Raw genomic sequence first — 27,342 nt, forward strand, 5'->3', positions numbered from 1 at the left:
GAGTAACCTTATTATCGTCTTAATTATCTAAAGTAGTTTTTATTCGTTTTTGTGATTTTATAGAAAAATGAGTTTAAATGGTAAATCCTTATGTTTTATAAGTAAAATGTGATTAAATGAAATGAGTTTTATAAATCATTTTGAAATTGAATGATGATTTTAGAAATTGAGTTATTGGAGACTGTTTGTTTGTGTTGTAAATTTATGTTTAAAATTTAATGGCTTATGGTGATATTGGCATTAAAGGCTGAATTGGAAATTGTGTTTGTATGAACTATTTGTTTTGCCTTGACAAGCTAGGTAGTAATATAATTGCCATGTCATGCTGTCGAAACTTTTCTTGATTTGGTGGGATATCGATTAGCTTACTGTAATGGGCGGGTTTCTATGGACCAGCCTATTAGAGGGGCACAATAAACCTGGTTATATTTTACCTTGGTATGAGAGGCGCAGAGGGTATCTCCTAAGGTAAAGCTTTAGAGTTCACTACACGCTAAACCACCACATGAGGGTGAACTCAGCCAACACCAAGGAATGGCTATGCTTTTAAACGAAAAAATGTGTTTTATGCGTATATGAACTTTTCTTTAACAGCCTTGGCGTACTCGGTTAGATGCCTCGGCCAAGGTATCCCCAAGAATAAGTTTTGGCACGAGCCAAATTTTTAAGAAATTCATAAGCCATGTTGATTATTTGAGTAAAATGAATTTATATTGTTTAGTTCAAATGAGTTTGAAACGTTATGAATCATAGTACGATGAACTATTTTAAGTTGTCTTCATTTACTCTGCTTTAGATATTTTAGATGATGTTTGTTTACTAACTGGGTTTATAAAAACTCACCCTTCCTTTCCACCCATTTCAGGCTCAGGTTAGCCTATAGATAGCTGATTTTTTCGAGGGCTACAGTTGGATTTGCATCTTCAAAATCGTAGGTTCGCAGCCTTCGTTACTTTTGGTCATTCGGGAGGGCCCACATATCATTGTAAATTAAATTACACACTCTAGCTCACTGTGTTACTGTATGTATGAATTTATTTTGCTTTTATGCTACAAAAATTATTTACGGATATCTCTATAAATATTGTTTCATAAGAAAATGAAATATTTTATTTAATATTTTTATTTTTTTCTAACAGCTATCATTTCACTTTAAATGAATGTTTTAGACATTTAAACTTATTTTCGATTATGAAATATGTACCTTTCACTCATATACTACATTTTTAGATGGTTTCAAACTTTTTAAGGAAAAATGACCAAAATGCCCCTGTGAGACGAAAATTACTTTTTATTGTTTTGGTTTGGAAATAGCTTATAATCTTTTAAAATATGATATTAGCAACTGTTGCTCGCAAGGGAGGTGAGAAAACTAAGATTAAATCCTTGCGGGGTTTCTGTTGGCATTTCGGGTAATAAATGTCTATCAGGATATCGCGACGGTTGTCACGGGCTCGAGGAGAGTACTGGGTCGTGACACAAGGTCTCACATAAATCATCCTTAGTCATCAATTATGCATGTCTACTTAACCATCTACAACTCCTCTACCTTGCTCCTTTATCAAACCTTCCAATATTCAAGCATCTATTCCACCATTGACTATGGGTCTAATTTCTCAACCAATCTCTATTTCATTTTTCATTCTCCCATATAAATTCCATTTAAGCATTCACAATACATAAGGATCAAATGCTCTTTATTTATTCATATATGTTTAACATCACGGATGATTCAAATCTAGTAACCATTAGTAACCATATTCCCAAAAACAAAACTCCAATACTTTCATGATCGAGTGCTCACTAGATAAATCTCAACTTATACCACCAAGTATTTCAATAAACTAAGACATCCCACATACCTCCTTATGATCTTAACCAATCTCTTTAATCAATAACTCAACCTTTTAAGGTTAAAGTTGCTCAAATTTTTTTCCTTTAAAGTTCCTTTCCTAGTCTCGTCTTGATTACTAATCATCTCTATATTTCCAATGTCATAGCTAATCTGTTCATCATCAACCACATACAACATATCTAACTTGAAATTCCTCAAATTTACTCCAAATGTCATATCTCATGGCCTCATTAGTTTATCTATCTAAGGATGAAATTAGACATTGATCTTTCTTTAAGTGCAGTTTAAAATCAAGGAATCATTTACTAAAACCCTTTCCAAAATAAACTTATTTTAGCCCTTTTTACCTTAGAAAATTAAATCTGTAATCATTCATTTTGACTCATAGGCTTTATGCCAATCAAGTTAGATTTTAAACTTTTACTTACACGAATTCAAATGCACACCTTCATGCATAAGCTATAAACTTTTCCCCAAATCTTTTGTATATCAAAATTATATATTGGAGCTATACCAAAATTGATACATCATTTTCCATTGCTCCTTAGGATGTTAAATTCATGTCATACTTCTCTATTTGTGTACTTCATAATAGCCTAACAATTTCTAGCTCATAGTTAAGATAGTTCATATGCCAAGCCTCTCAGGCTATATCAAAACACCAAGTTTTATCACGATATAATAGAATTTGATGAACTTATACCAAAAGTATAAGCACTTGCTTTTAAGTTAACAGCATCATAATCAACTTGTTCACTGCCAAAATCAGTAATAAAATATCTTAATCATTGTCTATCACTATAACCATTGATAAAATGTCATCATCGAATCAAATTATAATCAAACTGTATAAGCTTTTATACCAATATGCAACATATATAGCCATGCATATATATATTTCAAAAAATTTTAACTTCGAGTAGCCTTAGGCATATCAAGCTCAATAAGCCATTTGTAAAACAAAAATAATCGACAATCAAGTTTAGAATCATTTTGTAATACCCCGCACCCTCGTTGGACACAAATAAGACCTTATTGATCAAACGAATGATCGTTTGATGTGAATTTACGTGCTAAAGAGCGACAAAAGATGAAATGAACATTCTAGAATAAAATGCTTCACGCGTGCAGAAACAACAATTAAATAATAATATTTTCGTTGGAGGGGAATTAGTAAGCTAAAAGATGATTTGAAAGTAAATCGAGATGTAATGATGTGTTTCGGGATCAAATAAGGCAAGTAAAAAATTTTGAAATAAAATAATATTTTATTCAATAAAATAATATTAAAATATTAAATATATTATATGTTGTCAGAATTAGTCATGAAAAATGTAATATGACTAATTTAAGTGGGGTAGAAGAAGTAAAGAAGAATTTTGAAGGAAAACGACGATAATTGTGTCAACGTGATTTTATTAAATCGAGCTAACAAGGGTAAGTAAATATTTAAATATTATGGTGACACCGCGTTGAAATGCGATCTCAATATTTTGATTATACACGTGTAAGCTTAGGAAGAAAGATAGAAGGAAATTAGAATTTTTAAACGTGTCGGAATGATCAAATTTTAAGATACGAAAATTGGAAGATTGAGTACCAAATAAAATGAAGTTGAGGAATTACATGTAAATTGCATTATTTAGAGAGAATAAAATAAATAAATAATAAAATAATAAGGAAATAAAAAGGATGAGAATGATATGGTTTGGATGGGAATGAAGAAAAGATGTTGAAAAGTCAAACCAAAGAATTTTAAGGATGAATGGCCGGCCATACAAAAAATCAAAGGAAGAAAGACACAAAAAAACAAAGAAAACAAAAGAGAAGAATGTAGAAGTGATGGTGGTGCCAGCCATGTGAAATGAAAAAGAGAAAAAAGAGAAAAAAGGAAAGGAAGTCAGTTAAGAGTGGGAGAGGAAGAAAGAAATGAAGAGAAAAAGGGAGAGAAAGAAAAATCATGGGAGAAGAAGAGAAAAGGAACGAAAATTTTGCTCTTTTCTTGGCACGGTTTTGCTGCACATTGGGGAAGGAAAAGAGAGCTTTTTGCTGCAATTTTCAGAGGAAGAAAAATCTGAAAATTTTGAGGTAAGAAAGCTGATTTTTTTAAGTTAATTGCTGAAATTTTTGAGGTTTTTATTGCTGATTTTGGTTGCTGAAAAATTGGAGCTGTTTGTTGGTAGTTTGTACAAGAAAATTGGACAGCCTTATGCTGCCAATTTGGGGGAGAAAAGGCAGCTTGGCGCTACCAAATTTTTGAGGAAAAGAGAGCTGAAAGTGCTGCCACCAGAGGAAGAAGAAAAATGAGCCAAGGAGAAGAAAAAAAAAAGAAAAGAAAAGAAATAGAAAATAAATGGGCATGACCCAATAGAAAATAAGTGGGCATGGCCCAATAAGAAATAAAAATAAATGGGCTTAGCCCAAATAGAAAAAATGGAGAAGCCCATGGAGAGGGCCCAAAGGTCATAAAGAAATGAAAAAGGCCCAATGGTAAGTTAATGTTATATTTTAAGATTTATGGGTAGTTTAATATTGTGCATATTTTGAATGAAAAATATGCAAGTTGCTTAAGGAATTTTTAATTAAGTTGCTACCCATACAAATATGTGATTAAGTATACCGAGTTTAAATTGTTCCTAGGAAAGTTTGTTGTGGAGGCGTGTCGAACGAAGTATGTGACCGACAAATAGAAATAATTATATATGCATACGAATCAATAGTGAAGTAATATCCCACTATTATGAGGTGAGTAGGGGGTGTAAATTTTAAAAATTTTGTATATATATACATGTACGTATATTTTACGTGAAGTACAAAATTTATGGAAAGCATGCGTTGATAGAATTTTAAGGAATTGTGGGTGTAAGTTATTTTTAAAAATCATTTGAAATATATATATATATTAGACGTAAAGTGTTTTAAACCGGGAAACAAGCTTTTCGAAAAGATTTACATTAAAGGAAATTGTGCCTTATTGTTTGTGTGGTGGGCATTCATGAAATTTATTACATATTTACCATGCTATTTTGATACAAAATATCATGCAAATATTTACAATGAACATTTTACGAAAAGAGAATTTTAACGTGATGTGGGGATCGATATTTTGAGAAAGATTTAAAATATCCCCTTGAAGATCAAATTTGAATTCTTTTAAAAGGTGATTTCATTTTAACCAAGAAATTAAACAGTAATTGGAGATTGCTACTTGTTGTGTTATAAATTGTACTTTGAATCGAATGGCTTATGACAATATTTACATGAATGGCTGAATTGGTATTTACGTTGAAATATATGAACTGTGTATTTAGCCTTGAGAGGTTGGATTGTGAAATAATTGCCATGTCATGCTATTGCAAATTTTATTGTATGGTGAGTTTAGCTTGTTGCAGTGGGTGGGTTCTGTGGACTAGCCTATTAGAGGGGCACAGAATCCAGTTATATTCTTACCTCGGTTGGAGAGGCGTGTAGGGTAACTCCCGAGGTACAACTTTAGAGTTCACTTCACGCCAAACCACCACATGAGAGTGAACTCAGCCAACGCTAAGGAACGGCTATGTTTTCAAAATAAAAATATGATTTATGCTTACATAACTTTTTAACAGCCTTGGCGGACTCGGTTGGGATAGCCCTAGGCCAAGGTATCCTTGACAACCGAGTATGAGAATGATTTTGGCACAAGCCAAGTTTTTAAGAAAGTCATAAGCCATGTTGTTTATTTTTGACAAAAATGTAATGGTTTTATATGAGTTGAAATAAGTTTTAATATTATGAATTATATTTTTTTGCATGGTGAAAATGGAATTAAACGATTTTTCGCAGCTCCCCTTTTTGTTTATATGTGAAATGAATCTGTAATTCCTCGCACATAGGGCGAGTTATGATTTGTGCATGATTTTAAATATTATTTGGTTTTGCGGGAGCTTGCTAAATTTTATTGATTTGATTTGAAAATGATTATTAATATATTTTGATGCAAAAAATTTTATTACCTTGATTATTTATACTTTATAAGAAATTCTCGATTTTTATATAAGGCACAAACCCTTGTTTGAAACGAATTGCTTTTATAATCTTGCATTTTTATATTCAATTGATCTATCGTTTGCTTGTTTTCCCATCTACGCCCTACTCATTCAGTCGATGATTATCAGTGAGTCTATAAGACTCACACCCTTTTATTTCCCCTTTTGCAGATAGGGATCAGCCTAGCGTGTAGTCAGTGACGCGTTCGGTCCACCGTGAATAGGTAAAGGCATCTCCTAGAATTTTATTCCGAGTCACTCCGCTGTTAAAGGTCAAGTCGTAGCATTTTATTTATTAAGTTGTAAACGAATTCTAAATTTTAATATAAGCATTAATTTAGAGATTATAGATTTTAATGCATATACGTACGAATAAAAGGAAAAAAGTTTGTATTGATTTTTATATTTATGGTTCAATTTAGTATATGAAAGTATCGATATTATATGGTGATTGAATGTGTGGATTAACAAGCAAATTCGAGACAGGCTTGTTCGAGACTTGGCAAGTCTTTTTCGAAAGTCTTGGACGTCGACAGCGACCGGGGAGAGGTTGTTGCACATTCTTCTTATAGTTGGTTAGACCATGTTCATCATTTGTGGTGAATACACAAAGTTGATTTCAATACTTTATTCTCATACGAGAGTCAAGCACTAATTAGCACCATCTCCAAACACCACATGTTTTATAAGTCGATTTTCCTTGTCAAAATTCATATTGTAGTATTCCAACTTTAGGTCATGTCTCATTACCAAATCTTTACTCATATACGAGTACTTGAGTTCTCAAATCATCATCTTTTTTCTAAGTAGATCTCTACAATTCTTGTAGAGTACTTCTATTCCCTCACCAGTAGTAGTATCATTTGCTCAACCCATGTCACCCTGGTTCTCTAAACATTTGAAACACGATTCAACCTTTGCCTACCCTTACCAAGCACTTTACCTTAATAATTTCTCAAAATAAATTGAAACTTGTGGGGGAAACACATTTCACCATTTATGCCTTGCATCTACGAGCATATCGAGACCACAACTTCATCAGATCTAGATATTGGCAAGGTAATCGTTGCCTCAAACAAACATTTCCAAGCACCTTTATATTTGTAACATATATATATATATATTTTTACTCATGTGATATATCTATTGCGTGTCCTAACTTAATTATACAACCATTTGCTCTTTGAGCTTTAGTGTTTTCTCATTGTGAAAAATCTCTTGAATTTATCTCACCAGGGTGTTCACAAGGTGGATACATGTTCGTAATTTACAGTTCAATGCCTAAAGCAGTGAACACAGTCTCATCATTAAAGTTCTACCCTTATCTATCAATCATAGCTCCCTTGCACATTTACCTATACATTGCTGGGTTACTCACAAGCCACTCATGGCCATCCAAATTTTGACCTCTTATAGCAAGTTAAGCTAATATATTCTCTTATGTTTTTCCCTACACTTCCAAAACACTCAAACACTTCCTTTAATAGGGTTCCATTGAGAACTTAATCAATCAGAGGCTTATCTTCAAAGCCACTCATAACTTTAATCGTTCATTGTATGCCCGATAACACTTTAGCTCACTGACCCCATTGGACATTATTCGAAAATCTCCTAAGGTGTCTGTGTTCTTAATTCGGATCATACCATCTAACTTAGTATAATTGCATTAATTATCCTTAAGCTCTTTATGCTCAGCATATCAACATCCATATTTCCCCCTCATTCATGTTATTGACCTTGTTAAGGTATATATGTGGCTTTTCAACCTTTCACAATACATTCAACATTTATGCCAGGGCATTCTCAATCTCATGCCAAGTCTATAGTCATGTAACCATAAATCAGGGTAAACTCCCCTATGGGATATCTCCTTCCATATGATACATGGGGATCACAAGATGTACAACTCCAAGTGTATGCCTACATATTGATAACCTCGATATATTTTATGATGATGGAAACCACAATTTGCCAAACTAGCTTTCTATCACAAGTTTGCGATCGAAATATTAGTCTTCAAATATCTCACTTTGGACATACTTCACTACTAACACTCATATACCTTGACCACAACATTAAGTGCAAATTGATTAAGCAATGATCTCCAAATTTACTCTTAGGTACACATATATCAAAATGTACACCACTTAGTGTTAAGATATTGACTTTACTCATCAATTCTTAACCAATTACATCCACAGATAGACAATTCACTAAATTTTTGTATCTTGCTTTTGCAGTCATAAGATTAAAATTTCTTAAGCTTAGGATGCAGAAGCTTCTTCTTAGAGCATATCCGAAAATCCACATGTTTTAAGTCCCTTACCTTTGGAGAAGTCACATTCAAGACTAATCATTTACATCATAGGTTGCATATTGAACCAAACATATTTTTAAATTGACCTTTAAAGCAATTCATAAATTGATCTTCATATAGAACTCCATATGGCACTTAGACCAAATTTGTCATTTCCATGTCATTTAATTTCAAACTACTAAATCCACATCTAGTCCTTTAATCCTTTGGCTCCACACTAAGCATAGCAAAATTCAAGCTCATCCTTAAAGTAGATCATTTACTAGCCTTTTACTTCATGACCATACATCAATTACAATAATTAGTGATTTTCACCCTTGAGCTAATTCATGCAATTATAACCATAAACCACAATAATTCAATTCAAGCCTTGGAATCTCACAGTTACTTAATTAGAATCAAAACCAACTCCATCTAAGCTATTGCACACATATTCGCATATAAATCATTTTGGAAGCGCAACACCATTTATATATGGCATAACAAGCTCACTTAACATAGTGCACTTACATCCGTGCACACAAATATTGGTTTACTTTTACCTTAATGCTTAAATTTATAAACTCCAAGTGAATCATAATCATCACTATTCATTCCAATCAAAGTGCGCCCCTTGTTACCATTATCACAAGTGTTCTTTTATATTAACCTCAAATACAATTCATAGTCAACAAATTTTCTTTCCGTTGACAATCTTGGGCTCAACTTTTAACCCAACCAAATAAACAGGTTATAATAGACCTATTAATCCAACTCCATTTTCCTCCGTCCTTAATCAGAGGGACATACCATCACACTAACCTTTTATTAGGAACGTTTACTTAAAATCTTCCAACAACAGCTCGTGTCTAGGGTGGCATCTCAAACCCGGACAATAGCACCACTTATTACCTTTTCATAAGGTTAGCAAGAGGGTAGGTTACTAGGAATAGGAGTTCATATAGCCTCCTGTCTATGAATTGTACTGCAGTCACAAACCATAAACAAGACTCTACATTAACTCCAACAACTTCGCTGACTGACATGAAAATCCCTAGGACTCGACTAAACCTAGAGCTTTGATACCAACTTTGTCACTAGGGGAGGCTCCACCCCTTTCTGGGCAGCCCTTTCCTCCTTCAATGGTTGCAACAAAAGGTACCTATCAAAGCACTATAGGGTGGCTCCACACTCACTGATAGAGGTAGCCCTTTCCTCTATCGCCCCTAGGCAGAGAGTCATGCTTCTCCCACTGTTCACATGCAAGAGTTCCTACGGATTGTGGTAAAACACTTTGCTCTGATACCAACTTTGTCACAACCTAAATACCGAGCCATGACCTGTGCAGGGGCCCAATAGGTATAGCCCATTAAGCCTAAGCAAGCCTTTTTATGCAAACCCGATCATCATTCCCAACCATCATTTCTAAAACCACATATTGAAATTCTGAACTAAAAATATTTCAGTAATATTCTATAGTAACCCAAAACTCATAATTTATTATGTCAAAATAATGTCAACCGTTTGCCAACTCATAGTGGCATCGGTAATCTAATATACATAATTGACTTATAATATGGATCCTAGTGGATTACATTACATATATGCTAGGAACAGCATGATTAGAGCATCAACGCAGCAAAAAAAAATTGAAATAAAATAAAAACCATGCCTCCTATCTTTGGATCACCTTGGTTGTTTAATGCAAAGTTAAGCACCACATAAAATAAAAAAAAAAGTTTTACCTTTCCAAATGATATCGTAATCAAAATGGATTCCTTTTGGTGACCAAACATGAACACCTTTTGTGTGAAAGAATCCCAACCACTCAATCACTTGGCCTCCAATGATGCACACACGATTGCAACGGATCCTTCTCAAGGAGATAGCTTTATGCCACGGGCTTGTGCTAGCAAGTGGACAAACGATTTGTCCTCTTTTCTTCTTTGATTTCCGACAAAGAATCAAAGGAGAGGTTTTCAAAAGAAAATAAACTTCTCAAGAGTGGCAACACTCAAGAGAAAATCCTTTTTTTTTTGTTTCCTTCTCTTTAAAAAAAAAGAGTGACTATAATGTGATATTTATATCTAAGTTTAACTTATTGAAATTTACAAAATAAGTCCTTAATATTATAACAATTATAATATTTAACCAATACCAAATTAAACTCTTTTAATTAGGTCCTTAGTAGTTAAAACCTAGAATTTGATTTAAGTCTAACTAAAATCATCACACTCTCAATTTAATGAAAATTGCAACCTATGTGTGTGACCCATTAGGTTCCTAACATGTTGGCAATGGAATTGAATTATAATATTATTAATTAAATAATTTAAATGAATCATATTCAATTTTAAATTAACTTATTCAATTCCGTAGACCATGATTGACATCTAGCAATGCATCATGGCCACCCAATTGTTAGGAGAGTCAAAGGATTCTTTAACAACCTTTCAGTGTAATTCATTCCCTCATCATATATCCCAAAGATGATAAGAGCTTGGTGCAGTGCCTACTTTTACTGATCTCCATATTTGTTCTTGTAGTTAGATCATTAGCTTTATGGAGACTTATGAAACTCATTTCATAATCTCCTAATCACCTTGGCCAAGGAGTTCATTAAGCTAATATCAACCAAGAACTAATGAGATATTTCCCCTTGAATCACTTGGGGTGATGATTCCTATCTTGACCACTCATTTGCCTTCACATGCTTCATGCTATACCCAAAAGCATCCTGTTTTGGCATTTTTGGTTAGGCACCTATAAGGATGAAATCAAAGCATACCACTCCACATATAAGACAACCTGGTGTCTAAAGTCTAGAGAGTATTTACACAACTGACACATGAGAAGTATTGCATAGACACTTGAGTGAAATACCAAATGCACTTCTCATGGCGAGTCATGTTTTGTGAACTCGCTCTCTCATGGCAAACACCCACATGCTAGTTCCAAGTATCTTTATTCTTCAACCTATGAAAACAATTGTTTACTTCATAAGTAAGGAACAAAACATGTGTTAATCTTTGAGCATTATTGATGCCATGTCTCAATAATACAATGATCAGGAACTTTTAGGAACAATGCTTTAATGCATAAGGATCTCATAATTGTATCCCAATACAATTCCTTTGCAAGGCATATATAGTTCCTTGGGCTTTATCTACATAAGTACAAAATGTAATTAAATCACAAACTTAAGGATAAAGAACTACCTCAATTTTATTATGAATAACAAAATGTCATACATGAATATCTCAAAATTGCAATTCGCATACAATCACAGAGTGGCTTGTAGGGCTTATACTAACAATATACGCGTTCACAAGTAATAGACCCTTGATCGTTTACGGAGTGACCGTGGGTGAAGGTACAACTACTACGATACCATAGTACCAACCAAGAAGGCGAGTATACGTGGGCAACTCAATCTAGGTCCCAACTGCCTCCAAATCTAAAAACATGAAGTTTAAAAACATGAGTATAAAACTCAGCGAGTGAATATAAGAAGGGAACAAGTAATCGATAGGAAGAATTTGGAAATCATGATGCACTTGTTTCAAAAACAATGCAATTGATTTAATTTCTTACTCAAACCCCCTCATTTCAAACTTTGATCAATAACCTCATAGTTTTACAAAAACCCATGATCAATCCATGAAGTTAAATGGGTGAAAAATATGTCAAAATCAAGCATGGCAGCAAGTTTCTCACTGTAGTGAGAAACAGTCTTAGTTTGCATATGTTTCAGTTTTTCTATCATATCTCCCACTAAAAAAGTCCAATTGACCTTATTTTCTGACCATTAGAAATCTAACAGGCAGCACTACAACTTTTATGTTTACTACTTTTCCCATTTTGGACAGGAAGGTGGTCAACATCTTTGTCAAAGTTAAAGCACTGCACTAGAATCTAAGAGTTTCTCGCTGCAACGAGAACTAGGCCAGTGTGACCCCTAAACCCAAGAGTTTCTCGCTACAGCGAGAAACAGAGCATTTTAATTAAAATGGGTCTTGTTAAATCAAAAGCCTTTTTCTTGTTGAAATGAAAAGCAATTTGAGAGTAATTAACAATGCCAACTTGCAACACAATCACAAATATTTTCATAACTTTCTATAACACACATATATATATACATATGCATTCATCATCATGTGCGCACTCCCTACTCACACACTTCAACATCATCATGTGTGCACTCCCTACTCGCACACTCTAACATCATCATGTGTGCACTCCCTACTCGCACACTTCAACATCCTCACACAACATTATTCATCAATGCACAATGTATATTCATATACATACATACCAACATAATATAGGAGCACATGGATTCATACTTTTACACGTTTCACATTTTCACAACATCAAAGGATTTTATCAAGGGCTTGTTCCCCGGCACACATTTTTAAAGAAAGGTTGGATAAAATCATTCAAATGTTTCATCCAAATACATTTACATTTCCCAAAGCAAATTTTGAAATGCAAGTTCACTCACCGGTCTTGTTGATTCTTTTACTTGACTCTAACCTCAACTAATGCTCCAAATGGACATGTGAGGCCTTGTTGGAACCTATACACACACAACATCACAACCAACCCAAATTGGTATTAATATAATTCCAAAAGCTCTTTCTTAATCAAGTTCTACTAGTTATTCCTAACTACCTTCCAATTGCAATTAAATGGCTAGTTATTCATACTACTCTAGTCACCCTCAGAGTGAATAAATAACCTCAATGATAAAACACTCACAAACCCCATTGTTAGCCATTATCAACAACTAAATAAATTTAACCTTAACTTATACTCACCTTGATGGTCTTTGTAGTTGAATTCTCTTTCAAAATTCTACAAGCTAACAAGGGAAATCTCTTTCTCTCTGTCTGCATGTCTAGCTAGTGAGAGGAAGATGGAAGTAGGACTTTTTAAGGGTTTTAAGGTGAGAGAGTGAAAGAGCACAAAAGGTTCTATGAAAAAGTGCTCAAAAGAATGAAATTGAAGCTAGAGAGAGAAAGTTATGGATGCTTTAAAGGAGGCTCCCATGGAGATGAAGAAACGTGAGAGGGGAAAGGAAGAAGAAATGGCTGGAAGCTGCTGGAAATTGCTGAAGCTTTAGATATTTATATCTAAAGTTTATCCATTGCTCACATAAATTACCAAAATGCCCTTAACGTTGTGACTTTGTCTTCCTTTCATCCTTTGTGCAACCTTTTACTCTTTGGACACTAGGGCAAGGTTCATAATAGTCTAGAAATACTCAAGTTCATGAAAACATAAAAATTTAGACCCGAGATGCAAAATGACCATTTTGCCCTTATTGTGGAAATTATCATTATTTTTATCTTTTTCATTTATTTACCATTATAAACATAATTTATTCATTCCTTAGGCCTATTTAGACCTTAATAGCACAAAAAACCCCCACTCGTAGGAGCTCACCTAGAGAAATTAGTAAATTACCCCTGGTCCGCATTATCACGTGTACTTCTAGTTATGTGTTTATGAAGATCGAGATCTCACAGGTTCACTTATGAATTACCCTTTTTAACTTGGTAATTAACCTAAATTGGCATCCATAAACTTTATTAGATATTGTATCAAAATATGGGGTACTACAACAATGGTGGCAGTAGAAAGTCGAACAGTGACACATCAAGCTCTGAAGTTGAAGATGAAAAATTTGAGGAAAGAGCAAACCTTTGTCTGATGGCACAAGATGATGAAACCGAGGTATCCTCATCCCCATGTGATATTTCCATTGATGATTTACAAGATGAGTATGACAGCCTTTATGATGAATTTGAAAAACTTTTTTCAAAATATAAAACATTAAAGAAAAAGGTTGTGTCTCTTGAAAATGATTTTGAAAAGATGAGACAATAGTTCAATTCTATTTTTAAGCAAAGAAATTTTTTGAAAATTGAGTTAGAACACTCAAAAACAGATTTTGAAGTTTTAAAATTAGAGTTGGACAATAAATCTGAAGCTTTGCAAAAAACACTTAATGAAAACACAGCTTTCAAATGTTCAAAAAAGGAAACATCAAGTAGGAACTCATATTTTAGGAAAAATTCTCGTAATATCTCCTCTAAATGTTATAGTTGTGGAAAACATAGACATTTGTCATATGATTGTTTTAAGAAAAGTAACCTGCAGAAAGTTAGAAAAATTTGGGTTCCAAACGGATCCTATATTGCAACTAACACTCAAGGACCCATCAAAGTATGGGTACCTATAAAGAAAAACTGAAAATTTGTTTTGTAGGTTGAGCTGCACTTAAAGGAGACATGTTCAAGAGCTCAACTCAAGAAGAAGCAGCCTTGGTACATGGATAGTGGCTACTCACGACACATGACAGGAGATGAAATGTTATTGGCTCAGCTGGACAAAAGAAGGGAGGTACCGTGTCCTTTGGTGATGATTCAAAAGGTAGAATTCATAGTATAGGAACGGTGGTAAGAACTCCTAAACTCAAATCAGTCATTTGTTATTGGTGAAAGGATTGAAACATAATTTATTGAGCATTAGTCAATTATGTGACAAAGGATTTAAAGTATGTTTTGATTCAAATAAGTGTGAAGTAATAGACATAGGTACAAACAAAGTCTCATTTATAGGAAAAAGATTGAAGAATATGTATGTTGTTTTTCTTGAGGATCTTGAAATAAATAGTGAAATATGTCTTATTGCAAATGCTAAAAATGATAGCTGGTTATGGCATAGGAGATTAGGACATATAAGCATACATACTATGTCAAAACTAATCAAGAAAAATCTAGTTGTTGGACTGTCGGACTTAAAATTTGAAAATGACAAAATATGTGATGCTTGTCAACTAGGAAAACAAGTTAGAACATCCTTCAAGACTAAGAAGATTGTGTCAACATCTAGACCTCTTGAATTATTGCATATTGATCTATTTGGTCCAATAAGCATAACTAGCTTAAGAGGAAAATCTTATGGCTTTGTAATGTTGATGACTACTCTAGATATACTTAGGTTTATTTTCTTGCTCGTAAGAATGATGCTCTATCAGCTTTTATAAGTCATTGTAGGAAAGTACAGAATGAAAAAGGACTAGCCATAGTTAGCATAAGGAGTGATCATGGAGGACAATTTGAAAGTGATGAATTTGAGAAATTTTGAAATGCAAAAGGGTTGGATCACAATTTTTCTGCACCTAGAATACTCCAGCAAAATGGAGTCGTAGAGAGGAAAAATCGAACCTTAAAAGAAATGGCTAGGACTATGCTATGTGAGAATAACGTACCAAAATATTTTTGGGCTGAGGTAGTGAACACAGTAGCTTATATACTTAATAGAGTCTCAATAAGACCCATGATATTTAAGACACCATATGAACTTTACAAGGGTAGGAAACCAAACATTTTTCATCTTAGGAGTTTTGGTTGTAAATGTTTTGTATTGAACAATGGAAAACAGCCCTTAGGAAAGTTTGATGCAAAAAGTGATGAGGTAATATTGTTAGAATATGCAATAAACTCAAAGGCTTATAGGATTTTCAACAAAAGGACTTTAACCATTGAAGAATCAATCCATGTAGTTTTTTATGAGTCAAATGCTTTACAAAAGAAAATTCATGTTGATGATGATGACGTAGAAATCTTAGAAAAACAAATGGAAGAAATGAGCTTAGAGAACAATAAAAATAATGAAGAAAGCTCACTTAGAAGAGAAAATGAAACTCCACCTCTAGAAAATTTGCAAAGAACAGAAAATTCGCATAATGACCTTCCAAGGAGTTGGAGATTTGTAAGAGACCATCCATAAAGTCAAATCATAGGTGATATTTCTCAAGGAGTTAGAACTAAGAGAGTAACAAGAGAGACTTGTGAGTTTTCAGCTTTCATATCTCAAATTAAGCCTAAAAACTTTGAAGAAGCTGAAAAAGAGGAAAATTGGATAATGGCCATGCAAGAAGAACTTGACCAATTCAAAAGAAATCGTGTATGGTCACTAGTACCTAGACCTTCTAATCACCCTATTGTTGGCACAAAATGGGTGTTTAGAAATAAGGTAGATGAGCAAGGAAATGTAATTAGAAATAATGCTAGGTTAGTAGCCCAAGGATACAGCCAAGAGAAAGGAATAGACTATGATGAAACCTTTGCACCGGTTGCTAGAATTAAAGCCATAAGGTTGTTATTAGCTTTTCCATGCTTCATGAATTTCAAATTGTACCAAATGGATGTAAAAAGTGCATTTTTAAATGGATTCATTCAAGAGGGAGTGTATGTTAAGCAACCACTAGGTTTTGAAGATTTTGAAAAACCTGATCATGTTTTCAAACTTCATAAAGCCTTGTATGGATTAAAACAATCTCCTAGAGCTTGGTATGAGAGGCTTTCAAAATTTCTAGTTAAAAAAGGTTATGTTAGAGGCAGCATTGATACTACATTGTTCATTAGAAGATACTTAAATGATTTAATTGTTGTACAAATATATGTGGATGACATTGTATATGGTGCAAATAATGAGGCTTTATGCAAGAACTTTGCTAAAGAAATGCAGGGTGAATTTGAGATGAGCATGATGGGAGAGTTGAAGTACTTTCTTGTCTTCAAATTAAGTACAGTGAGAAAGGAATCTTCATCAACCAAGAAAGATACACTCAAGATATGCTCAAAAACTTTGATATGTTGAAGCTGAAACCAATCTCCACACCAATGAGTCCATCCACTAGACTTGATCTAGATGAAGAAAGAAAGAATGTAGATCAAAAGCTCTATAGAAGTATAATCGGTTCACTACTCTACTTAACAATAAGTAGACCAGATATTCAGTTTAGTGTGTGTTTCTGTGCTAGATTTCAGTCACGGCCTAAAGAATCACACTTAACAGCTGTTAAGGGAATTTTTAGATACCTCTTAAAAACTCAAACTTTAGGCATATGGTATTCTAGAGAATCAATCCTTAGCTTAGTTGGATATTCAGATGTAGACTTTGCAAGAAACAAAACTGATGGAAAAAGTACTAGTGGAACATGCCAATTTCTAGGAAGTATGCTAGTATCCTGGTCAAGTAAGAAACAAAACTCTATAGCACTTTCTATAGCTGAAGTAGAGTATATTTCTCTAAGTTATTGTTGTGCTCAGATTTTGTGGATCAAACAACAACTAAGAGATTTTGGAATTACAGTCCATAATGTACCAATCTTCTGTGATAACACAAGTGCAATCAATATATCTAAAAATCCTATGCAGCATTCTAGGACTAACACATTGAGATTAGGCACCATTTTGTTAGAGACCATGTAGTGAAAAGTGATATTACGATTGAATTTCTGAATACTTTACATCAATTATATGACATTTTTACCAAACATCTAAATGAAGATAAATTCTATGAAATTAGAAGGAATTTAGGAATGATTAGTCTGCAGGAGTTTTGAGAAAATCTTTGGCTCATGCACATAAAATAGAATGCATTTAGTCGACTAAGGTGAATCTTAGTCAACTAAGAGTGTTCTGTAGCCTTAAATAATAAGACTCAGTCAATTAAATGAAGAATGAATAAAATAATGTGTTTACCAGGTAATAAAGCAAGAAGAGAAACCAGACAGAGAAATAACCAATTCTAGAGGGAACTTTTCAAATTTTAAATAGTAAAAAATTTGACAAGTAATTAAAGGAAGTTAGATGGTTTTCGTTGGAGAAATTAAACTACCTTTTATTCATTTCCTCTACATTCTCTTCTCTGAAACCAACCTGCACAAAACCAAAGCCCTCACCACTCAAAACGTCATAGCCCTAGTCAGAAGTCTTTCAAATCAAAATGGCAAAAACTTCTCAGAGCAAAGAGATTATTGAAAAGAATAAAGGAAAACGACCATTAGAGGAAGGCACAGAAGCAGAAGTGCAGAAAAAGAAACAGAAAAATAGGTCTGCTTCAATGATAGATAAATCTTGAAAATCACAAAAACAAAAGAAGCAAAAAACAGAGAAGAAAAAACACAAGGATACAATGCCCAAGAAAGGTACTACCTTTTCTACTAAATTTAGAAATAAAATACATGAAGAGAGGTTTAGGAAAATAAAAAATTCTCCTATCACTTGCGGGAAATACATTGACTGGGAAAGTTTTAGTGAAAATCTAGAAATTCAGACTAGTCTACTACATTATTTTAATGAATTGAAACTGAAAGAGTATAGCGCATTTAAGAATAGATCCTACAATGCCAGCTTGGTGAAAGAATTTTATGCTAGTATAGCATTTGGAGAGGAAGAACTAGATGATTCTGATGACTACATTGACATTGGACTAAATGTATTTTGAATGGTAAAGAATTTGTGGTTACTGCTGATGATCTTAGTAATTTGCTGAAAGTTGAATGTGAGGAGGGAGAGTTTGAATTCTCGGAGAAATATGACCCATCCTCTTTGTGGGAAATCATTACTGGGAGAAAGGAGAAGTACTCATCAAAAAGCAATGTTGGTTTGATAACCAGTCCCCAAATAAGAATTCTGCACTACTTTGTTCCAGCAAATACCCATGGTAGAAGTGGGAGTTTAAGCTACATCAGCCTTCAGGATCTTTGGCTAATGGAACATGGTTTTAATGGAGTTGCTCTGAACCTAGGCAAATTCATGATTGAAAGGATGAGAGTATGCAAGCTTGAGAAAATTAATCTGCCTTATGGAAATGTTATCACATCCTTAGTGCAGAAAAAGGGAGTCTAGGCAAAAAGATATGAACTGGAGATGGTAAAGACCAGAAACCAAGCCATTTACTTTGGTAGTTTGTCCAAAATGGGGTACAAACTTGATGGAGAAAGATTCATTAAAACCCCTAAGGCTGGTCTAGGAAAAGAATCCACCCTACCTGCTCAACCAGAGGGAGTACCATCCTAATTCTCGAATGAGGTAATCTTCAATCTTCTTATGAGAATTAATAGAAAGCTCATAGACCAAGGAGCTAGAATGCAGAAAATTGAAGAGAAAATTCCTAAACTAGAAAATGAACTGAAGGTAAAAGGAAATATGTCATCAGAACCTACTGCTGCAAATACCTCTATAACACCAAGTATTGCACCAGCACAACAAGGTGCTAAGGGTTCAATTTTGCAAATAGAAAGGTCTGCTCCTCATGGAGCAAGTTATGGTGTTCAAGATGAAGGCTCCACTTACAAAACTACCAGCCCTGTCCTTCAGACAGAGGACTTTCACCCTAGTGTTGATCAACCAGCTAAGGCCCCCTCACTTGAACACCAAAGCAAAGATAAATCAGAACAAGGAACAGAAGTGCTAGGTTCACCAGATGAAAATGCTCCTTCAGAACTTGGGAAACAGTAACCCTCCCCTCCAAATTCAGAAGAGCTATCCATTATGGATGTCTTCCACCAAATGGTTTGGGAAGAACAGGCTGAAAATGAAGCTGCCAAGGTAGAAGCTCAGCAATATACATCTGCACCAGGCCCTAGAGTGAAAGCAAAATCTAGAAAAAGGAAAGAAAAAGTCACTGCAGCACCACAGACAAAGACAAAACCACCTGCCAAAAGGAAGAAAACAATGGTAACAAAAATAGCATTCTTCAAAAGAAGAAAGTCTTCCAGATTGGCAAAAAAGTCCAAGCCAGCAACAGCTTCTTCTACACAAGAACACTTGAAGTGTCTGACACACCCTTGCCTGATCCCCTTACCCAAGAATTACCTTCAGAATCCTCTCCTTAACCCTTAGATTTCAAATATGCCACTGAAGAATCCTCCTCCTTAACCTTCTCATATGAAGAAGATTAAAGGTTGATGATGACAAAAAAGGGGAGAGAATTAGAAGATAGTAGTAGAGGGATAGATAGGAAATGGTAGGATCTTAGAGGAGAAGTTATGGAAAACTTAGGGAGATAGGAAGTAAAAACTCTATAAGGGCAGTTTCAGAACATCAATTGATAAATTTGTGGTTATTTGCTATTTGTACCATGATGGCATTTTGAACACTTGAATTTAATTTTGTTTATTATATGGTTGTGTGAAAAATGGATGCTGATATGTTTATGGTATTTAACTACTGAAAATTTAATATTTACTGATATTTTACTGTATATGATTTTGACTGCTATTGATAAAAATCTGATGTTGGGATTGTATGCTAATAACTGATCTTTGTTATGACATTGTGAATAAATTGTGCTTGAAAATAAATATGGATGTTGTGTATAGTGTATCAGTTGAATCATGAATGGCATAGACAAAATCTAATGACAATATGCTGTTGATAGACTTTGCTAAATTTTTTATGATAATCTGTCAACATTCATCTGCTGTAAATCACTTTAAAGTTCTGCATATATATATATATATACTTTGAATGTACAGTGTCATATTCTATATGACATGAATAAAATTTGCTAAAATAAATAAGAAAAATATGAACACACTAAGGGGGAGCACATACTAAGGGGGAGCAATCCTCATTTTCTGCAGAAACTAAAAACAATATAAAGACACTGTGCTGTTAATCAAGGAATGCTTTTTCATCATCAAAAAGGGGGAGATTGTTGGCTCCATTAGTTTCTGATGATAATAAAACATTCCCATTCATTTATGTCTAATTTTTCTACTTGAGTGTGCAAGACAAATAATGTATGAAATTAATAAATCAATCTTTCAAAGCGTATATCAAAAGAAAAAAATGGGGATAAAAATAAAGAGACATGATCGATTAACAAGAAGGAAGCTCCTTAGTTGAATAAAGAAGAATGTTGGTTGGCTAAGATTCAAATTGGAGAAATGGCGGGTTGAAGAATATTGAGAAATAGAACTGACTTAGTCGACCAAGATGTGAGTTAGTCGACTAAATGCTCTCTGCCAAAATCTAGACTTCAAGACAGAACCAACTTAGTCGACCAAGAAATGAGTTAGTAGACTAAATGCTCTTTGCCAAAATCTGTGACCAGAAGACAGAACCAACTTAGTCGACCAAGATGAAAGTTAGTCAACTAAGAGCTCTCTGTCTGCAATTTGAACCAGAGCACTAGAAGACAGATTAATGGCTAGAACCAACTTTCAACTGTTTTCAACGACCATAAACTACCAAACTGCCATCAGAGTTGTTTCTTCAAGCATAAAAGGGTCTTCCAACGATTAGTAATCAGTTCTTTGGAAGTTTTGGAAGAGATTTGAGTCATATAAAGCTGAAAAACCAAAAAATCTCCTCTACACCTTTTTGCACTTAAATGCCAATCTTTTGTATTTGTATTATGCACTCAACCTTGTACCATTTAGATCAACCTTGTGATCATAGGTACTTTCTTTTACTTCTCTTCTTGTATTATTAGAGTGAGGGAGTCACTCTAAGTGGTTGTTTCAAGCTAGGTTTACTTGAATTTGTTAAGGTTTTAACTTAGCCTCAAAAAATTAGGTGTAGGGTTTTAGTTTAGCCTCTGAAAAACTATTGTGAAAGGTTTTAGCTGAGCCTGGTAAAAACCATTGTAAAGCTTGGTGAAAGCTTGTGAATTTCATTGGTTCTTAGTGGAATTGTTTAAAAAATCCTTGGTTAGATAATCAAGGTAATGGATGTAGGTCTTGGACCGAACCACTCTAAATTCCTGCGCATTGTCTACTCTGCTTTTATTTTCTTTGTTCTGAAAATTAGTTCCTCATCTTGTCAAGAGCCGATTTGTGTTATTCACCCCACCCCTCTAGCACATATAATTGGAACCAACAAGAAAAAAACTATTAGTTTTTTTTTTCTTTTGTTGCCTAAGAAAAAAGTGGCTATAATGTGATATTTATATCTAGGTTTAATATTATTATTAGACTTATTAAAAATTTACAAAATAAGTCCTTAATATTATAACCATTATAATATTTAACTAATGCTTAATTAAACTTTTTTAATTAGGTCCTTAGTAGTTAAAACCTAGAATTTGATTTAAGTTTAACTTAAATCATCACACTCTCAATATAATCCAAATTGCAACCTTTGTGTGTGACCAATTAGGTTCCTAACATGTTGGCAATGGAATTGAATTATAATTTTATTAATTAATTAATTAAAATGAATCATATTAAATTTTAAATTACGTAATTCAATTCCGTAGACCAAGATTGGCATCTAATAATGCATCAAGGCCACCCAATTGTTAGGATAGACAAAGGATTCTTTGACAACCTTTTAATGTACAGTTTATTTATGTAATTCATTCCCTCATCATATATCTCAGAGATTATAAGAGTTTGGTGCAATGCCTACTCTTATTGACCTCTATATTTATTCCTACAATTAAATCATTAGTTTTATGTAGACTTATAAAACTCATTTTATAATCTCCAAATCACCTTGGCCAAGGATTTGATTAAGCTAATGTTAAACAAGAACTGATGAGACATTTTTCCTTAAATCACTTGGTGTGATGATTCTTATCTGGACCATTCATTTGCCTTCATATACTTTATACTATATCTAAAAACATCTTGTTTTGGCATCCTCGGTTAGGCTCCCCGTAGGGATGAAATCAAAGTATAATACTTCGCATACAAGACAATCTAGTGTCTCAAGTTTAGGGAGTAGTTAGACAACTAACACATGAAAAGTATTGCATTGACACTTGAGTAAGGTATTAAATGCACCACTCACAATAGGTCATGTTCAGTGAACTCACTCTCCCATGGTAAGCACACACATGTTAATTCCAATTACCTCTATACTTCAACCTATGAGAGTAATTGCTTACTTCATAAGTAAAGAATATAGCATTTTTCGATCTTCGAGTATTATTGATGCCCTATTTCAATAATACAATGATCAGAAACTTTTGGGAACAATGCTTTGATCCATAAGGATCTCATAATTGTATCCCAATACAATTCCGTTGTAAGGCATATATAGTTCCATTGGCATTATCTACATAAGTACAAAAAATAATTAGATCAAAAACTTATGGATAAAGAACTATCCCATAATTATTATAAATTAATAAAATGTCATACATGAATAACTCAAAATGTAATTCCTATACGGCCAGAGATTGGCTTGTAAGGCTTATACTAACAGATAAGACCAAAATCAATCTTTTCTTCAATTCATCAAATGCCTCTAGGCAAGCATCAACAAATTTAAATAGCACATCCTTTTCCAAAAGATTGCAAAATGGTTTTGAAATCCTTAAAAAATTCTTGATAAATTTTCAATATAGAATACCTTTGATATTTATTGGTGGTGGAAGCTTTTCAATTGTCTCAATTTTTGCATTGTCTACCTCAACACCTCTTCTTGAAATTTTCTGACCAAGAACAATGCCATGAAGTGGCATTTTTCCAAATTCAGCACTAGATTTGTTTCCTCACATCTTTTGAGTACCCTAGCCAGATTCATGAGACAATCATCAAAAGTATTTCCAAAAACAGAACAATCATCCATGAATACCTCCAAACATTGTTCCACCATCTCAATGAATATGGCCATCATGCATCTCTGAAAAGTGTCAAGGGCATTACATAACCCGAATGGCATTCTTTTAAAGGCAAAAGTACCATAAAGACATGTGAAGGTAGTCTTCTCTTGATCTTTAGTGGCAATGGTAATTTGTTTGTACCCAATATTACCATCTAATAAACAATAATATTTGTTACCAACCAATCAATATAGCATTCGATTAATGAAAGGAAGAGGAAAGTGATATTTCCTTGTAGCTTTGTTAAGCTTACAATAATCCATGCAAACTCTCCACCTAGTCACTATTCTCGTAAGAATCAACTCATTGTTGTCATTGGAGACCGAAGTCATACCCCTTTTCTTTGGTATATATTGGACTGAACTTACCAAAGTGCTATCAGAGATTGGATAAATAATTGCAACATCCAGCCACTAAATGATTTCTTTCTTGACCACTTCTTCCATGATGGGATTAAGTTGTCTTTGATGTTGGAGTTCAAAAAAAAAAAGATGTCTTTGATGTTCAATGGTGGACTTGTGGTTGTCTTTAAAAAGGATTTTGTGCATACATATGGAAAGGCTTATTCCTTTAATATCTGCAATGATCCATCCTATAGCTTTCTTGAACTTTTTAAGTGTCCTTAGAAGCTTGTCTTCCTATAATTTAGTTAGGGAGGTAGAAATAAAATAGGAAGAGTAGAAAGTTTCCAAGAAAAACATACTTCAAATTTTTTGGCAAAGGCTTAAGGTCCAAAATAGATGGTTCTTCAATGGAGGGCTTAGTAACTGGCATTAACGAAGTTGAAATATCTAAAGACTCAAATTGATGATTAGATTTAAATCTTGAGTGAGCATCGAAAAAATTCTAATATTCAAGAAATTTAGCATCTTTACTATCAAAATTAGCAACTAAGTATGCTTTAAGTGGTTCACTGGGATATTCTTTTAAAAATACTTCATTTGTTAGACCACTTACCACATTCAATATTTTAGCTTTTCCATCATCTTTCTTCTTAACTTCAACTTCTTTCTCAACAATTACCTCTTCATAATCCACATGCTCTTTTGAAGATTCAATTGATTTTCCACTTACCTTGTCACCTTCTTTCCCACTCTTTAGAGTGATTGCCTTACATTGTTCATTACCTTTGAGATTGACTTAAGTATCACTTGGCAATGTACCTTGGGGTCTATTATTAATGGAGATAACAAGTTATCCCACTTGAGTCTCAAAATTGTGAATTGATGATGTTGCTTGATTCTAAATAATGGCATCATTTTTTGCGATATATTGCATGAGAAAATCTTCCAAAGTAGGTTTTTTCTCAATGACAGAAGTTCTTGCTTTTTCTGGAAAGCTAAGAGGGTTATTCGGCCTTGGATTTAAAGATCCTAGTTTATTATTCCATGAAAAGTTTGGAGGGTTCCTCCAACTAGAATTATAAGTATTGGAATATGGGTTTTTCTGTTGCCTATTAAAGTTCCCAATAAATTGAACTGATTCAGGATTAGATGGACATTGATCACTTGAATGGCTATCTCCATAGAAACCATAAGTTATGAAAGAGTTTTGGACAACATTAACTCCCATTTTATCAAATCTCTTTGTCAAAGTAACTACTTGTGCAGTCAATGCATTCAGTGCATCAATTCCATAAGCACCAACAGTTTTTCTAGAACATGATCTTTTTGAAAGCCATTGGTAATTATTGAATGCCATCTCTTCCAACAAATTATAAGCTTTATCATGATTTTTACCCCTCAATGCCCCACTAGCAACAGCAGCATCAATTATAGATTTAATTAAACTAACCAACTCATTAAAGAATGTATGAACTCGAAGCCATTGAGCAAGCCCATGGTGTGGACATCTTTTAAGCAAATCCTTAAATCCTTCCCAAGCCTCATATAAGGATTCACCATCAAATTATATGAATGAAATATAGTTCCTAAACTTTACAGTCTTTGTAAATGGGAAGAATTTTGCCAAGAATATTTTCAGCCAAATTCACCCATGTAGTAATGATCTAGTGGGTAGTAAATTCAACCAACTCTTTGCCTTATCCCTTAGTGAGAAAGGAAAGAGTTTAAGTTTGATAGCATCATCAGTCACCCTATTATATTTGAAAGTGTGTCATGACTCGATTTTTGAGCCGTGATCGACACATGGACCCAATGGGCATAGCCCACCAAGCCCAAGCAAGCCTACTTTTATAATCCTGCTCATCATTCCATCAACTATTCTTAAAGTCACCTTTCATACTTCTAATCTATAAGAACCTAATTAATATGCTATAGCAATCAAAACTATATTTCACATTAACCCAAATAATGTTAACCATTGCAACTCATGGTCGCTTACCAATCAAAATATACATATATTGTCTAAGGCATACATCTTAGTACTTTACATCACATGTACGTATTTACAAACAAAAATGACTCTAGCTTCCAGCGGAGTGACCAAGGTGAAGGGATGGCTACTGCATGCCAACATACCTACCAAGGAGACGAAACTACGTGGACACCTCAACCTAGGTTCCAACTACCTCTTGATCTGAAAACATGAAGTTGAAAACAGTGAGTAAAAACTCAGTGAGTGAACATAAAAAGGGAATAAGCAACAATAAGGAAAGTTGATAATCATGATGCACTTATTTGAAAACAATGCAACTCAGTTCAAGTTCTTAGTAAAATCCCTCCATTAAACCCCTGGTTATTAAATCATTTAATGATGAAGGAACCATATTTAGCATGAAATTTGAAAGAGAGGAAATTTCCAATAATCATTCCATCTCACCCAGCTCATGTGCATCCCACCACATTGTGCACATAACCGGACATCCCATATCACCCAACTCATGTGCATCCCACCACATCGTGAACAGAGCAGGACATCCCATCTCACCCAGCTCATGTTCATCCCACCACATCGTGCACATAGCCGGACAGTATCACCATCCATCTCCCTCACCACAGTCATCATCGGCAAGTGCACACTCACCCTGCACCTGCACGGTTGCATTTGTCACACAATGGTACCATTTATGACATAGTATACATATATATATCAACATCATACAAAAACATATGGATTCATCCTTTTACACATTTCACAACATCAAACATTTTATCAAGGGCTTGCTCCCAGGCAATTATAAAGCAAAAATCGATAAAATTCCCAAATGATTCATTGAAACACGTAAACATTTCCCTAAAACATTTTGAAATGTAAGTTCACTCACCAGTCTTTATTGATGTTTCGGTGGGCTCTAACTTTGACTGATGGTTCAAATGGGGCGGTGGAGCTTCGTTGGAACCTATCATCATAATAGCATCACAATTAACTCAATTCACATAAATATGGTTCTAAAAGCTATCTCCTAAATCATGTTCTGCTAGTTATTCCTAACTAGTTTCCAACTACCATTAAGTGGCTATCTATTTTCACTACTGTAATCACACTAAAATGAATAAATCCTTAACTACAAAACACTCACAGATCTAACCACCAGCCATTCTCAACAACTAAAAATATCAACTCAATTTCAATACTCACCTTGCTAGCTTTGTAATTGGATTCCTCCTCAAGAATTCCCAAACTATTATAGAGAGTCTTTCTCTCTCTCTCTCTCCCCCTCTCTCTCTAAAACACCTAGCTAATGAGAGAAAGTATTAGTTTAAGACTTTGGAGGGTTTTTTAAGGTGAAAGAGTAAAAGAGCACAAAGGGCTTGTGAAAAGGTGCACAAAAGCATGAAATTTGA

Source organism: Theobroma cacao, chromosome 5 (genome assembly GCF_000208745.1).
Source record: "Theobroma cacao cultivar B97-61/B2 chromosome 5, Criollo_cocoa_genome_V2, whole genome shotgun sequence".
NCBI lineage: Eukaryota > Viridiplantae > Streptophyta > Magnoliopsida > Malvales > Malvaceae > Theobroma > Theobroma cacao.